This window comes from Ambystoma mexicanum, chromosome 4p (assembly GCF_040938575.1).
Source record: "Ambystoma mexicanum isolate Mex_15411 chromosome 4p, UKY_AmexF1_1, whole genome shotgun sequence".
In the NCBI taxonomy this organism is placed as follows: domain Eukaryota; kingdom Metazoa; phylum Chordata; class Amphibia; order Caudata; family Ambystomatidae; genus Ambystoma; species Ambystoma mexicanum.
In genome coordinates, this window is record NC_090927.1 from 484,940,767 (window position 1) to 484,956,550 (window position 15,784).

The window sequence follows — 15,784 nt, forward strand, 5'->3', positions numbered from 1 at the left end:
AGAAGTTAATGAACATTTTAAAACTGCTACTCACAATATCCCTGTTCAGTGTATGATAAAGAATCTTGCTCTGCCACCCTCCAAAGTCACAAGATACCAGCCTATGATTAAATCTATTCTACACGACAAATGCTTCAATTTTGTATAGCTTATGCTAAAAAAGTCTATATTAAGAGAAAGTTTCCTTAAACCACTGCACCTCACAAAACTCTTTTCTGTTTTAGGCACTATTTCAAAGCACAGTGCCTTTTCTACGTGAGGAGAGCAGGCAAAATCAAGCTCATATGTCAACTGTTCAGTGAGGGCTGGGATTGCACTGCTGAGGCCCATTTGTGCTTCTTTTTCATGGAACAATTCATATTTGTGAAACCACTCTAACTCGTTTACATAAAGGGAGATTCCACTACTGAGGCAATTCTTATGTTCTTTATGTGTGCAGGTTTAACTGCTAGAGTGATGTTACATGTGTTGTATATGAGGGAAGTGTGCATGGCTGAGGTGCATGCTGTAACCATTCTATTTGACAAAAATCTTACACCTGTTCAGCCCACAGATATGTTTGCTACTTGATGGAGGGCCTTGAAGCAGTGCTTGCTACCAAAGAAAAAGTTGACCCCGGCACATATTTCTTTTACAAATTAAGAATTGGGTTTACCAAAAAACAACATAAAAAAAGACTATATTCTAAATACTCTCATAGACAATCATAGAGTAACATCCACTGCAGGATAAAGACTCTTTTGCCAAATTACCAAACAAAACTCTTTTCCAAACACTAAAAGTGGTTATAAAAACATTCTAAAAAGAATCACATGTCTAATGCTCGAAGATCATTTTTTTATTTTCATGGCAACAAGTATACTTAGTGATTTGTGACCATGCACCTCAATGTACAGCCTACGGTGACATAACCGAAATCCATTGTCTTTCCTATTGAAGAACTTCCAAAAATTATGAACACACATTTTTTAGATATACAGTTGTACCACTTTATTTTTTAACAAATACAGAAAGATAAAAAAAATAACTTCTCAAAGCCCCATTCTGAGCAAAGTATCAAATACAACCTTTAGCAAAACAGTGAGAAAGAACTTTTAAATGCCAGCAATTTTCGGTCACAAATAACAATAGCATAACATGGACTGCTGCTTCATCGCTCTCCTTAAAACACTGAAGTAAAACACTGAAGTAAATGGGAAACACCTGGCTTTCAAAATAATAGTTATAACCTTTTATAAACCACAGTTCATATAAAGCATCAAACATATATAAAAATAGACTATCACTCACCTTCAACTATTCCAATCAATGCACAGATCTCCACAAGTGCCACAGAGTCAACATCTCCAGAGTGTGGATTCTGCAATGTTCATGATAAACATGTAAACATTGCTGGCTATCATACTTTTATGAATTCAATACACAGAAAATAGGACTGTAGAAAGCAGACTACTAAAAAGGCTGACACATTTTTACTGCTACCCATCACAACCAAGCACTCTCTTCCATCATCAACACCAACCAATTGCAAAAACCAAAACACTCACATCATATATGACCCGCTCCTACTATTACTGAAGACTCTGTTGAGTGTAAAACTGTGTGGCTGATCGCAGATAGTTGGCTTTTTTGGATACTAACCTTTTTTGAAAAAGTAACTATTAACATGGACCTAGATCTGAATGATTTTAGAATAAAATGGTTTGGATTGCGGGGAATGCAGTGGTACCATGTTTTTCCTAAGTTGTTCTGTCTGATAAATATAGGGCAACCAGACGTCATACTGATTCATTGTGAAGGCAATGATTTGGGTAATGTTCAAGTAATGTCTCCTGCTTTAAAGATGAAACAAGGCTTGCAAAAACGAATTCAACTTTTTCCTTATACCATCTTTATCTTTTTCAATCTGACTCAGTGGCAAAACTTGGGCGTGGACCACCAGATGTAATTCTAAAATTGAAAAATCACAGACAAATTTTAATAAGGTAGTTTCAGCTTTCATGAGAGACCGCAAACAATTATGGATATCAAACAACAACATAGAGTTCTACATGACAAATGTGTATAGACATTACAGAGTACACTTAACTGATGAAGGAAATGCAGTGTTTCTTGATAACATAAAAACAGTACTCCAAATGTGCTCAAATTCTACACCCAGTCTACCCCAAAACAGTCCTTTTAAGGACTACTTATTTAATATACATGCAGAAATATAATAAAATAACATCTAAAAAAGGCTTTTGTTATAAATCATTTTTCATTGCCACATCTATCGTACCCCCGGCTATAAACAGGCCCATTATATACTTCTCCATGTCCCTTTCTTTATTGCTCCTTGGTTTCTTAAGTTCCTCTCTCTAGCCACTTGGGTACCTACATCCTCTTTTACTTGGTTCTTCTCAATAATGGTTGACAATCTTTCTACTTCTGATATTAACTCTGCTAGTTGTACATTGTTTTCTTTTATTACTTATTATAGTCTTCTGACTATTTGTTTCCTCACTGGGTTTGTTTTGACGTAGCTAGTGACCACTCTCCCTCTACTTTGTATCTGGCTCTTCGCTGAGTTGAGTAGGCTGAATACCAAAAAGATTCTCATACGTCTTAATATTTGCTCCTTCACTGGGATAAGCCAGATGAGCCCATGAAGGCTTTTCACTTTTCTCAAAATTGTACCTTTCACTGAGACAAGTAGGATGAACCCATGAAGGTTTCTCACTCTAATTAGTATTGGACCCTTCACTGGGAAGAGTATTGAGCCCATGAATGATCTTCACTCTTCTTGGTATTTGGCCATTCACTGGGATGATTATTACTCTGTATTTCTGTAGTTTTACTTGTCTCAGTATCAGGTATGTGTTTGTCATCTGGTGACACATCACATAGTAAATATAAGGGGTTTCTTTTGGTTTTCTGCCAACAGGTTTAATCTTATCATACTTCTGAGAGAGAGAGGAAGGGAGTTCCTTTTCGGACCAGGAGTCCTTGTTCCCAGGAGGGGAGTCTCTCCCTGTGAGGTCCTGCTTGCGGCCAACTGTAGGGGGAATACTGCATAGGAAGGCTCCCCCTTGGGAGAAGTGACTGAATCCCATGATTCGTCACAGTCGCCATGTGTCCTGCCCATATATTTAATGAGTTTCCATGCTCCCTCAACTGATAGTCAATGAAGTGCTGTACTCCTTTAACTCATGTTACTTGAAAATGAGCTGTCAATCAAAATGAATCCACCTGGCCAAAATATATGCAATTGTGTAGCTTTTGTAACACACTTCAAAAGTATGCCATTTGACAATCATCATAGAAATAGTGCCACATTTTGTAAACTGGTATGCATTAAGGCAAACATTCAGTCTAGACACAACCTAATTCCAGAAAAGCAGACCTATAGCACTCTTTTTGTAGTGCAAATAGCTTCCATCTCTGAGACGGTTTCTTACTGACTCCAATTGTGGGAACAGTTCAAAGTTTGTGCAGATGATATGCCCTCAGAGCCCCTTCCTATCTCCTGATGGACAGCCCCCTACAATTTACTAAATACTGCATTCCTGCTTGAGAAGGCATGCCTTTGTTTTTTAACCATAGTACCTTAAACCTAGGGAAACTACATCCAATTCCATGGGATATGTTGAAGACCCTAATTCCATCATTTCTGCCACAATCTGATACCCAATGTAGGCAGCTTGGGCATTCCTTTCCTTTGTGGTAGCAAATCTCATTCTCATTTGTGATGGTGCCGTCTGATATAGCTTCCTGTGTCATGGGACATTAGCACCATTGGGAGAAGGCGCTAGCCAATAAGGTGGCAAGAAACGTGGGCTGAATATGAATATTGAAGCCAACTGCCTATCCCTTTGCTGTTGCCTTCCTTCCGAGGACCAGCTGCTCTCTGATGTTACAGTGCCCTTCCCACCCTCTCCAGCCCAAACACCTGAATCTTACCCCATATGCCCACCCACATTTACCTTAGTTTCTCCACTGGCATCACCTACCGCTAGTCATAGAGATAGGAAAATATGCTCCACATGTGTGTTATTGATCTTAGCACCTTGTACCTCAGCCCCTGGGATGTCAATAGCAATAAAACTTGCAGCTGTGGGCTGGATCAGTATGTAATAGCACCAGGGTCCTATAGCTTGGGCCCTGGGCCATTACTAGCCACAGGTGTTATTGGTATATTATATAGCTCTTGTGCAGAACTTTCTAATAATTCTGAAATTTGATATTTCAGTGCTGTGGGCTTGTGGACCTACCCCTGACCCCACACATCCTTGGTGTAGACTGTCAGCATTCTTTCTTCTCCTTCCTTCAGCTGTGGTATGCCTTTAGGTGAAGAGGTGATGCAACAGGCTTTGCAGGGCAATTAGAATGAATACTCCACTATTATCTTTCCTGTCCCTCAACTCATTTACCTCTCTATATAGACCACGCTGCAGGTTTCAGCATCATTCTAAAACTGAAGTTATGGAGATGCCACAACACAAGTTGATGAGGAGGTTGGGGTCGGAGGGGATTCATCTTTGCCGCATGTGCACTGTGCGAGAGAGGTTTAAGGCCTTTTGGAGACATCAGAATAAACGTTTGGTAGGCATAATTAGGGATTTGTGCTTCTGTCCCAACACTGCATAAAACAATGGTTTACACATGTTTCAGAATGTGTAAACTATTGCAAAACCCTAGACTTACAACAGTTTACAGCAATGTTGCAAACAATGTGCAATCCTTATGTTTATTCGGTGTTTACACAACATGTTGAGGAGCGTATATTCTGTTTGTAAGGATGTAAATCATGAGTAAACCATGAGCAAACTTTACATTTACATTGTGTTGCATATTCGTAAAACCATAATAAACATGGGTTGTATAAGTTTTACAACATTTGCAAACTTGATGTGTAGTTGGCAATTACACAACATGTTGATGAATGTACATGAAGTTTGCAAAGTTCTTCTGTTTTGTAAATGAGGTAAACCTAAAGTTTACAAAATTCAAGAACTTGATGTCCAAATGGACTTTCAGAACTACATGGTTTGCACATGTGTAAACCAACATGTAAACCAAAGTTTTAAAAATAGTTTGTGAAGCATGTAACCCGGGGCAGACATTTTGTTTGCCCTGGTTTACATGCATTTAACAAAATTATTAAACTCTCAAGTTCATACAGTGCAATGATCTAACTAATGATATTCATTGCCCAACAATGCCCTGAGGGGGAACAGTCCGGACAGGATTCAATGTTGACATTGCTGGAAACATGTTTGTGTGTTGATTGAGAGAAATCGCAACCAACTTGATTAAGGAAGTTGATGTGAGCACCTCAGGTTTTTGTATCTCAAGCTGATTTTCCCCTCAACCGAAATGTGTGTGCTTCCCAGAACCCTTATGATGATGATATGTTATTTCTAACACGCTCGTACACAAGTGTTTCGGAGCTCAACCAGGCAAGGGAGGGAAAACAGAGGAGAACAAGAACAACAATCTTACTAGGCCCAGTGACATTGAGAACGCGCATGTGCATGGGTGAGGGGGAGTGGAAAAGTGCATGGGAGGGGTAAATGGAAAGTGCACAGCAAAGGAGAAACAGATAAATAGTAATACATAAACAAATAATGAAGGCAACAAACAGTGGTAGTGCAGCCACAAGTGGCAAGTGCTGGTTTTAAGGCAACAGATAGGGTAGGTCTGATAAGTGCAGAAAGAAAAAGGGGGGGAACTAAAGGGGAAGCTTTGGTGGGGGTCCTCCGTGATTCGACTGTTCCCGGACTTCAGCCCTGCGGTACAGGATGAGCATAAAACATTTCAATCAGTGAAGATGACCCTCCGAAAAAAAGGAATTAAGTATGCGATGTTGTACCCAGTCAAACTCTGTGTCCAACACAACGGGTCCACCTTATTCTTCACTTCTCGCCTCGGGTATTCCGGATCCTGGAGGTTCCCCGAGGCACTCTCCCCCACTCTCCTGAGGGGTGGTTGAAATGTATCAGTCTCCATCTGTATCGAACAGGAAAGGTGCCTTGACATTTGTCAATATCTTTGGGATGGGTCCTAGAAGCATTCCTTGATGATAGAGGCCTTGGAGCTTATGGGCCACCCGCAGCGCACCAATACCAGCAGGCACTGCGGCTGAGTTCTTAGTCTGATGTGTTATTGTTGGGGTTGGGGTGGGATGGGTTTCCGGTAGGTTATGGTTTCTGGCGTGGGTGGGAGTTGAGGGAGGGGGGATAGTACCCTGGTTTGATAGTTCTGTTGTTCGTCATCTAAGCTCTCGATGGGACCTCTATGGTTCACACATACACCTCTCGCCACTCCACACTTCTGATGTGATTCCGTCACTGTATATGTTGACCTCTCGAGTCAGGTCTTCCATCATTGCTACGCCCTGCCCGATATGGCAGTTCACATAGCGGGCGGGGGTAAGTCGAATACTGTCTCAATCCTGTCTTGGAATATCAAGGGCTTCACTAACCATAAGAAGACTCGATTAATTGCGAACTACTGTAGAAATCATAGTGTCAATGTTCTTTGCCTCCAAGAAACACATCTTGCAAAGGGGGCCCTCTTGCCCAAACTCTCGGGGTGGGGCATTCATAGGTATGAATCGTCTTACTCATCTCACTCTAGAGGGGTGGCCATTTATATCCATGGATCCTTACAATACAGACTGCATGAACTAATTAAAGATGATGGAGGTAGATTTTTAATCCTGGCCGGGGAGCTGCGGGTTGTCAAGCTTCTTCTTTTAAATGTGTATGCCCCGAATACAGACTCTCCTGAGTTTCTTTTACCAATGTGCTGCACATATTCATAAATTTCCCGGCTATGGGATTGTGTGGGCCGGGGATTTTAACATGGTTCTCACGCTAGACATGGATAGATGAGGGACCTGTCAAATTTCCCTTCCTATGGCGGTCAGGGCCTGGACTGCCATTTCCCGATACCATGAGATGTCTGACGCTTGTCGTTCTCAACACCCAGCTACCAGGGAATATACATTCTTTTCGGGTGTACAGGGCAGCTCCTCTAGAATCGACTATGTAATGGTCACTCCCCATCTCCTTAGAAATATAGCAGAGGCTTCCATCCTCCCTCGAACCTTGTCGGATCACTCGCCTGTACTAGTCCGAATTGCTGCCATCGCGGAACCACTGGGTAATCTGCGGTGGAGATTCAGGGCTCAAGCCCTTGTGGATGTGGCATTTAGGTCCGAAATAGAGCAGGATGTCCAAACTTTTTTCCAGTTTAATGCAAACTCAGTCCCAGATCAGTGTACAATATGGGAGGCCTTTAAGGCCTATGTGCAAGGTTGTTGTCTGTCGAGGAAGGGTGGAGTACTCTAATCTGTCAGACGATCCAATGCGGCTTTTAGAAGATAAGATCAGAGAGAAGGAGAACGCACAGGGTGAAGGTGAATCCCCTGAGCTCTGCTGCAAGCTTAAATCCCTTAGGGATGAGCATTTGCAGCTAGCAGCTAGACAGGAGAGATTTCTGGGCGATCCCATCCTAGCAATGAGGTATGGGGAAGGGGACCGTCCGAGCAGGACATTAGCCTGGGCCATCCGGAAGGAACGCCAATCCACCAGGATTTCGAAGTTGTGGGTCGGGATGGGCACTTGATCAAAGACTTGCAAGGGATTAATACTGAGTTTTGCAAATGTTATAACCATTTATATACCTCCCGCCCGCTCTTGGGGCATGATGCCCTGACCCGGTACCTTGATGAGATTGCGTTGGGTTGGCTGGATCAGGAACAGGGCAGCTCTTTCAACGCTCCTATTACTGAGGAGGAAATTCATAAAGCTATAATGTCCCTCCCAAGCGGCAAGGCCCCGGGGCCGGATGGATAACGGCCGAATTTTATAAGGCATATGCAGACCTCATATTGCCTCACCTCCTGAATATGTTCGATTATGCATTCTCCAGGGGCTCCCTTCCAGAATCCACCAGATCAGCTCTGGTAACTATCCTTTTAAAGCCAGGCTGGATTTAGAGCACAAGCAATTCTCAGTCGCACTGCGCCCAAGAGTCAGGCTACTTTGTAAATAAATCCATCAGTCTTATAACCACATCTCTCTTCAATTACTTGCAACACATGCCTATATTGCATTCTTGGGCACAGTGTGACTGAGAATTGCCCGTGCTCTAATTGTTTCCACAACTGTGGGTTGTACTTGGCAGTACTCCCACACATCTCAGGCACCTGCAGCCTATGAGCACTCTTAATGTTTATTCATACAAGCGCTGTGGTTTTGTGACTTTTTATGCCAAACCAGGCTGGATTTATCCCAGGCCACTGTACCCAATACAAACTAAGGCACCTGTTTACTCTTATGCACAACGTGAATCCAGAGGTCCCCATCGCCATCGCAGCACTCAATGCAGAGAAGGCCTTCGACTCGGTCGAGTGGCCCTTCCTCTTCGAGGTGCTGCGGCGAACTGGGCTCAGGTTTACATACATTCAGTGGGTTAAAATATTGTACACCGCCCCAAGAGCTGCAATATACACCAATGGCATAACCTCTGAGTGTATCTACCCCACCCGTGGTACTCGCCAGGGATGCCCGTTCTCGCCGGTTCTATTTGCTCTTGCAATGGAACCGTTGGCATGTCATATTCGGGAGCTGCACGCTTTTAGAGGGGTACAGGTGGGTTCGCCTCACGCATTGATATCTCTATACACAGATGATATCCTGTTGTATGTGAAGCACCCGCAGCAGAACCTGCAACCGCTAACTCAAGAAGTATCCAGGTTCGGTGAATTTTCCGGTCTCCGAATAAACTGGTCCAAGTCAGAGGTCCTCCCCTTTACCCCCACTGTGCAGCAAGCAGATGTGGGAGACGGGTTTCGTTGGTGCCTGCAGGGAATCCGCTACTTGGGCGTTCTGGTATCCACCACACCAGATGCTTTGTACAGGGACAACTATGTAAAAATCCTAGAATTAATTAAACAGAAGGTGGAAGCGTGGATATTATAGCCCATATCCCAGGTGGCCCGCATCGCGCTGGCTAAGATGGTCATCCTTTCTTAACTTTTGTATATCTTCACCAACGTCCCACTGTGGCCCCCTCTGAGATTCTGGACCCATGTTAGGAGATTGATGACCTGATTGGTCTGGGCTGGAAAACCACCTAGGATAGCGTACAAAACACTGGCTGCCCCATACGAACAAGGTGGTTTAGAATATCCTGATATGTTTTTATACTATCAGGCTGCCCAGGTACAATACATTGCCGGATGGGACTCCACCAGCCCCGTCGGACCTCATACTCATCTGGCAGCGACGGTTATCGCTCCCAATGCACTGATGGGATTGTTATGGGGCGGTAAGGAACCCGTCCCGAAAGGCGAGGTCCAACCACTGGCTGTGACCTGTAAGGCGTGGAATAAGATTTGTCAGCTTCTTGTTTCCGCCTCCCGGTACCTACCTTTCCTACCAATATATGATGTAGCCGGGATTCCACTTACCCACGAAAAGTCCTATAAAGTCCTCTTTTGTCAACTGGGTGTACAGACGTTGGGGGACGTGGTGCATAATGGCCGAATCGTGATGTGGGACAAGCTTAAAACTAGGGTTCACATAATGCTGTGACTCTATTCCATTACTATAGGCTTAGAGGTGTGCTTAAGGATGCCTGGCCGGAGTTCCCTCGGGCCCCTTCACCGCACCGGTACCATACTCTATTGCCCGGCCGGCATCTTTACAGAAACTGGTTTACACTATTTACAAGCTGGTCAGGGGTGGGAGGAAGGCGGTGGACCAAAGGCATAAGAGAGCATGGGGATCCACTTTTAATGAACCGCTGAGCGAGAACCAATGGAAGGTCATCAGTATGAAAACCCAATACATATCCTTAAATTGTCGATATAGGCTGATTCAGTTTAAATTCATTCACCAGGCTTATTATTCTCCTGCTGTTCTCAATATGTTTTTTTCCCGAGAGGCCTCCCAAATGTAAAAGGTGTGGAATGTCAGATGTTGATTTTTTTCATGTCGCTTGGCTCCTACTGCGCATCAGGCCCTTTTGGTCCAGTATTGAAGTGGCAATGATTGCTATGCTGCCTTCACCCCGGATTTACTCCCTTGAACTTTGGTTACTGGCACTGATCAAAGGGGGTACCCGTACAGAAAAGAAACTTTTAAGTATGGCCTCGGTACTGGCTAGGTACCTGGTGGGCAAAAAATGGGGAAGGTCCAAACCACCCACCTTCTCAGCTTGGCTGGAACTCATGAACATGACTGAGCAGAGAGAGACTAGATATGCCTCTACTATTCCAGTTGCATCCCGCCCCTTTGACTATTGGTCCCCTCTGAGACAATACATGGCTGATGTGTCTGCTTCGACGCTGTCCCCTCCCATTTGCCTGGTTGGGGAATGAGCGCATGGGGTCGGTGGCTGCCTGGGCTCCATATGCAAATATCTTTTTGGAACTAGGCTTTACTCAAAGGGTCAACATACCAACACACTTCATAGGAAGAACCTTAGATTGGGTTGCTGATTTAAACTTTGAGATTATTATAACGTCTAATGAACTGTGTGCCTGGACTGATCACCATCTAATATCTCTCACTATTCAAGACAGCTTACAACCTAACCAGTTGAACCTCATGGCGCCACCTCTACTCACCAGAAACAAATGTAACATAACAGTGGAAAATGTGCTTCCGCTACTCAATCCCATTACTAATCGTATTACTGTTAATTCAGACCCTGCAATCCTAGTAGACCTATTTAACTCCACGCTTAATTTACCTATTGATAAAATCGCACTGCTAAAAATGTGCAAAGGTAAGCCTCAAGCTCACCTTAATTCTTGGTTCACCTGGCACCTTAAAGCTTTACGGTTCGAAAAAGGGAACACTGAATCCCTCTGGGAAAACAACCCTACAGTCTCTAACAATGATAATCTCACTAAAATTGCATCCAAATAAAAATATGAGATCCTACAAACTAAACGTGACACATACAATGATAGAATTAACAAAGCCAGTTCTAGTACAAGAGAACTCTTTGGGGGTCATTATGAGTTTGGAGGCAGCCATGGCGCTATTAGCGGTAAATCCCCATTCTGAAAACCATTCCCCATACCCATTCGAGCCCCCATAGGGGGGCTAAGGGACCTCTGTATGATGCGGTAGGGGGTTAACGGCACCGGCATCCTTACCGGTGCCGTTAATCCCTGACCGCCGCACTCATAATGAGGCCCTTTGTCATCTTAAGAGAACTTAAATCACCCACTCCCCCAACTGAGACGTGCATCAAGGACAAGACTTGGGTGCTATTAGCGCCATGGCTGCCTCCAAACTCGTGTCCGGGTCCAGGTAGTCGGAATGGGGACTTACCGTGTGATTCCAACCTTGGAGGACCCGGTAAATCCCCATTCTGAAAACCATTCCCCATTCTCATTCGAGCCCCCATAGGGCTCAATGGGAATAGGGAAGGAGCTAATAACAGGCCCGCAAATAGCAGGCCCGTTATTAGCTCCCTGGTCCCTTAGCGGCTCCCGCTAAGGGCGGCTGGTAAAACCGGCCGGCCTTAGTGGGACTCGCTAAGGAACCTTGGAATACGGCGGTAGGGGGTTAACGGCACTGGCATCCTTATCGGTGCTGTTAACCTCTTACTGCCGCACTCATAATGAGGCCCTTGGTCTACAAATATTCAAACTAAACTGCGTTATCCAACAAAATATCTCTACTACAAGAAAAAATAGAAGCTAAAAAACTAAACTTGTCAAATATCCCACCTTTGCAGGGATCTCAGCAAGATTATTCAAAACCACTTAATCAGTTCAAATTTGCTCCAGTTTCTATCCAGGAAATGGAGAATATAATAACTTCTCTCAAACCTTACAGATGTCAGGGAGACACTTGTCCGGGAACAATAATCAAAGAAGCAGATAGGGACCTAGCCACCTTCATCACTAAACTAATCAATTCCTCATTTGACTCCTGCACTGTCACTACTAACCTAAAGGATGCCTGGGTCCTCCTTCTTTTAAAGAAACCTACTCTCGATCCAAACATCCCAACTATTACAGACCTATAACAACAGTCCCATTTCTCTTAAAAATACTTGACAAAGCGGCCTACCTCCAAATACAATCTTACCTTGAAGCTAACAATCTTCTGGGGCTCCATCAGTCAGGTTTCAGACCTAAACACGGACCGGAAACTGCCCTTATCCATCTAAACAATCAAATGGATAAGTTAAAGTACAAAGGGAAATGTGCTCTCCTCCTCCTATTAGACCTCTCTGCCGCTTTTGATTTAGTGGACCATAAAGTGCTCTGCAAGCACTTATCTACAGCTGCCTCCTTCTCCCCTGAAGCCACAGCATGGATTCAATCCTTTCTTGATAATCGTTCCATGAGAGTGTTCTCAACCACTGCACTGAGTCTGTACCCATAACTTGTGGAGTACCACAAGGCGTGTACGTCTCGCCCACGATGTATAATATTTTCACAAAGTCTTTATTTGACGACTTAGGTAATTTGGGTGATACCTACACCAACTATGCAGATGACACCCAGATTCTCATACCAATGTCTGGCGACTATGACATTGACTCCACTATGGTGAATAAAATGTACCTTACTATTCAAACGTGGATGGCCACCCACGGCCTCCGCCTCAACGACGAAAAGACAGAGCTCCTGCTCGTTGGAGCACCAGCAAGAGTAAACAAACTAAACACTCAATTTCAAACATTCAACATCGATGGTATCAATATTAAAGTTGCTAAGGTGGTAAAAACTTTGGGTTTCTATATGGACTCAGCTCTTAATTTGAACAGACAAATCAATGCTACTGCTTCGGCTACAACATACTCTTGTGAATGTATCTATGCCTTTAAACCGTTCCTCTACGCAGCCAGCTGCATTACCTTAACAAGAGCCTTACTTCAGTCGAAACTAGACTATTGTAATGCACTTTACCTCGGGTCAAGTAAACATAATGTCAATAAACTACAAATACTATAAAATAATGCTCTAAGAACTGTGCTAAGTATTCCTAGAATGCAACACATTTCAGAGGCCAGACGTAACACCAAATGGCTCTCAGACAAGGACAGAATCCAGCTCAAATCATTAACCCTCACCCATAAATGTTTATCCAATTCGGCCACTAAATACTTAATAGACAAATGTGCTATAAACATATCAAAACGTCCTACCAGAACCTTGCAGTCACATTGCCTCATGGTCTGTATTTAGAAGCTTAAGAAGTTATGGGGTAGTAGCTTTCCTGTTATGGCAGCGCAACTGTGGAATTACCTGCCTACAGCCTTAAGACCAGACCCCTCTTTCTACAATTTCAGAAAACGAAAAACAAGTTGGCTTTTTCTCATGATGCATAACCTGTTTCAGACTATTACTCATATTCACTGCTATATTACGACTCTGCTTGTTTGTATATCTTTGTAAATAAGTTGCACATTTCAGAATTTTAAAATACTATGTATATAATGTCATGTAATTGCTTTTTCATGTATCTGATTCTAAATAATATTGTAACATGTAAACTAAAAGTAATGCGCCTAGATACCTTCGGGTTAGGAGCGCTATATAAATAAACAAACAAGAACACCAGCCCATTCCAGACCGCCTTTGGACTTTTCACAATTGCCAAGCCAGAAATACATTACAATGAGGAATTGGTTCGATCACACTGGATGGATCATGTCCAATCCCTATCGAGGTCTTCCCTGATTGCTCTCTGCATTTGACATCCTCAGGCGACAATAGACATAGAAACTAAGTTACACATAACTTGACAATTGAAATCACCTCTATATAAACATCAAAGAATAGAATGTCACCCCACTCCAAGCAATGTATACATCACAGTCCCAACCAACACATAGGGCCTCATTACACGGACGGCGGTAACCATGGCGCTACTAGCGCCATGGTTGCCGCCGGTATTTTACTGATTCCGCCTTGGTAAATGGGGGAATTACCACCCCATTCCAAGCTTGGCGGGGTGGTAATTCCCCATTCACCAAGGCCCTTCCCCATTCCCATTTGAGCCCCCATAGGGCTCAATGGAAATGGGGAAGGAGCAAATAAGGGTACCGCTATTAGCGGTACCGTTATTTGCCCTGAAATCCCTCAGCGGGTCCCGTCCCTAACGTGTGGTCTGACCACATATTAAGGACGGGACCCGCTGAGGGACCTCATAGTATGGCGCTAAGGGATTACCGCCACCGGTGCCCTTACCGGTGCCGGTAATCCCTTAGCGCCATCTGTGTAATGAGGCCCATAGTCATGTTTCAGGCACATGCAAGGCATTATGAATATAGGTACCATAAATACTCATAATACAGAAAACCAAGAAACGTCTGCACACAAAGCTCAGGCTACTTACAGTCTGCTTGCATCAACACAGCTCTCTAGCCTAACCTACACCGCCCTCTAGCAGATCCACCTAGAGACAAGGCAAATGGCAATGGAGAGCATGATAAGTGCCAGTAACATAGCATCACATAACACAACATAACATAGCATAGCATAACAATACAAAACATAGCAGAACATAGCATAACATAACAGTATGATTTCATAGATGTTCAGAAGAAGTGGTTAACGTTCTCTCTGACTTCTTCATATCTCATCACACTAACTTACACATTACCATGGTGACATGTTAACCGTGGAGAAGAGCAGTTATTGTATTTCTGGCATCTGCACAGATATGCACACTGTACTATATACTTGTCAGAAGAACAGAAAATCGTAACAGTAGATACTGTCTGAAGAAAATGTTATCATGCATTATAGGCAGGAACACGTGACAGACATTTCATTCAACTCGAAAACGATTTCTGGGCTATCAATGGGAAGTTAATAATAGCTGTACTGCTCCAATTAATGCGACACACACACACAAGAATTGTATGGAAAATATAATGTCTAGCCCGTGTCTGCACAACTCTCTGCGGGCCAGACTCACATCAGTAGTATTCAACATATCTGAACAAACTGCTTAAGCAACTTGGAAAAGTGGAGCAGTCAGAACTTCGATCCATCCTCAAACGTAATTAATTTCTGCAAATGACACTGCAGCTTTCCTGGGGGCCAGATTGACATCACTCCTGAGGCCGCGTGAAGCACTTTTGTAAGTGCATCGCTGATTCAGCAAGGATGCACCCTCATCGTCAAGCCCACTCCCATCTGAGCCTGGTCACATGCGTCACAGGCTAGTCAAAAGAGATGAGTGCCGCAGATGTAGGACCTCTTATACTGTGACCCGACCTGAAAATCAAGGCTCCCGAGTTTAGTTTGACAGTAAGACTGGCTTGCACTGTCCTGTAAGGTAATACAGCAATGGCTGAAATTCAGGCCCAACATGCTCGTGTGGGCCTGTCAAAGTCGGTCGGTCTGTCTGATGAGTTACTTCACTGAGCAGCTTGCAGTTTTGATGAGTTTTACTTTAAAAATATTCTTTGAAAAAATGCAATTTGCAACACATTTTACCCAAAGGTATTGCTCAGACAGCCTGCAGGGTCGGACTGGGACAAGAAATAGGCCCGGACACCCAAAAAAAAGTGGCCCACTACTCGCCTCAAAAAAGTGGCCCACCCCTCGCCTCAAAAAAGTGGCCCACCCCTCGCCTCAAAAAAGTGGCCCACCCCGCGCCTGAAAAATAGTGCCCCTAAAACCATCATCCGTAAATCGCTTCAGTTCATGACTTCACAGGAAATGCTACTTACGGAGGGTTGATGTGTCTGTTACATTACGACACAACTCATAAAATAACATAACTTTACATACAGTTCTGTGACAGGG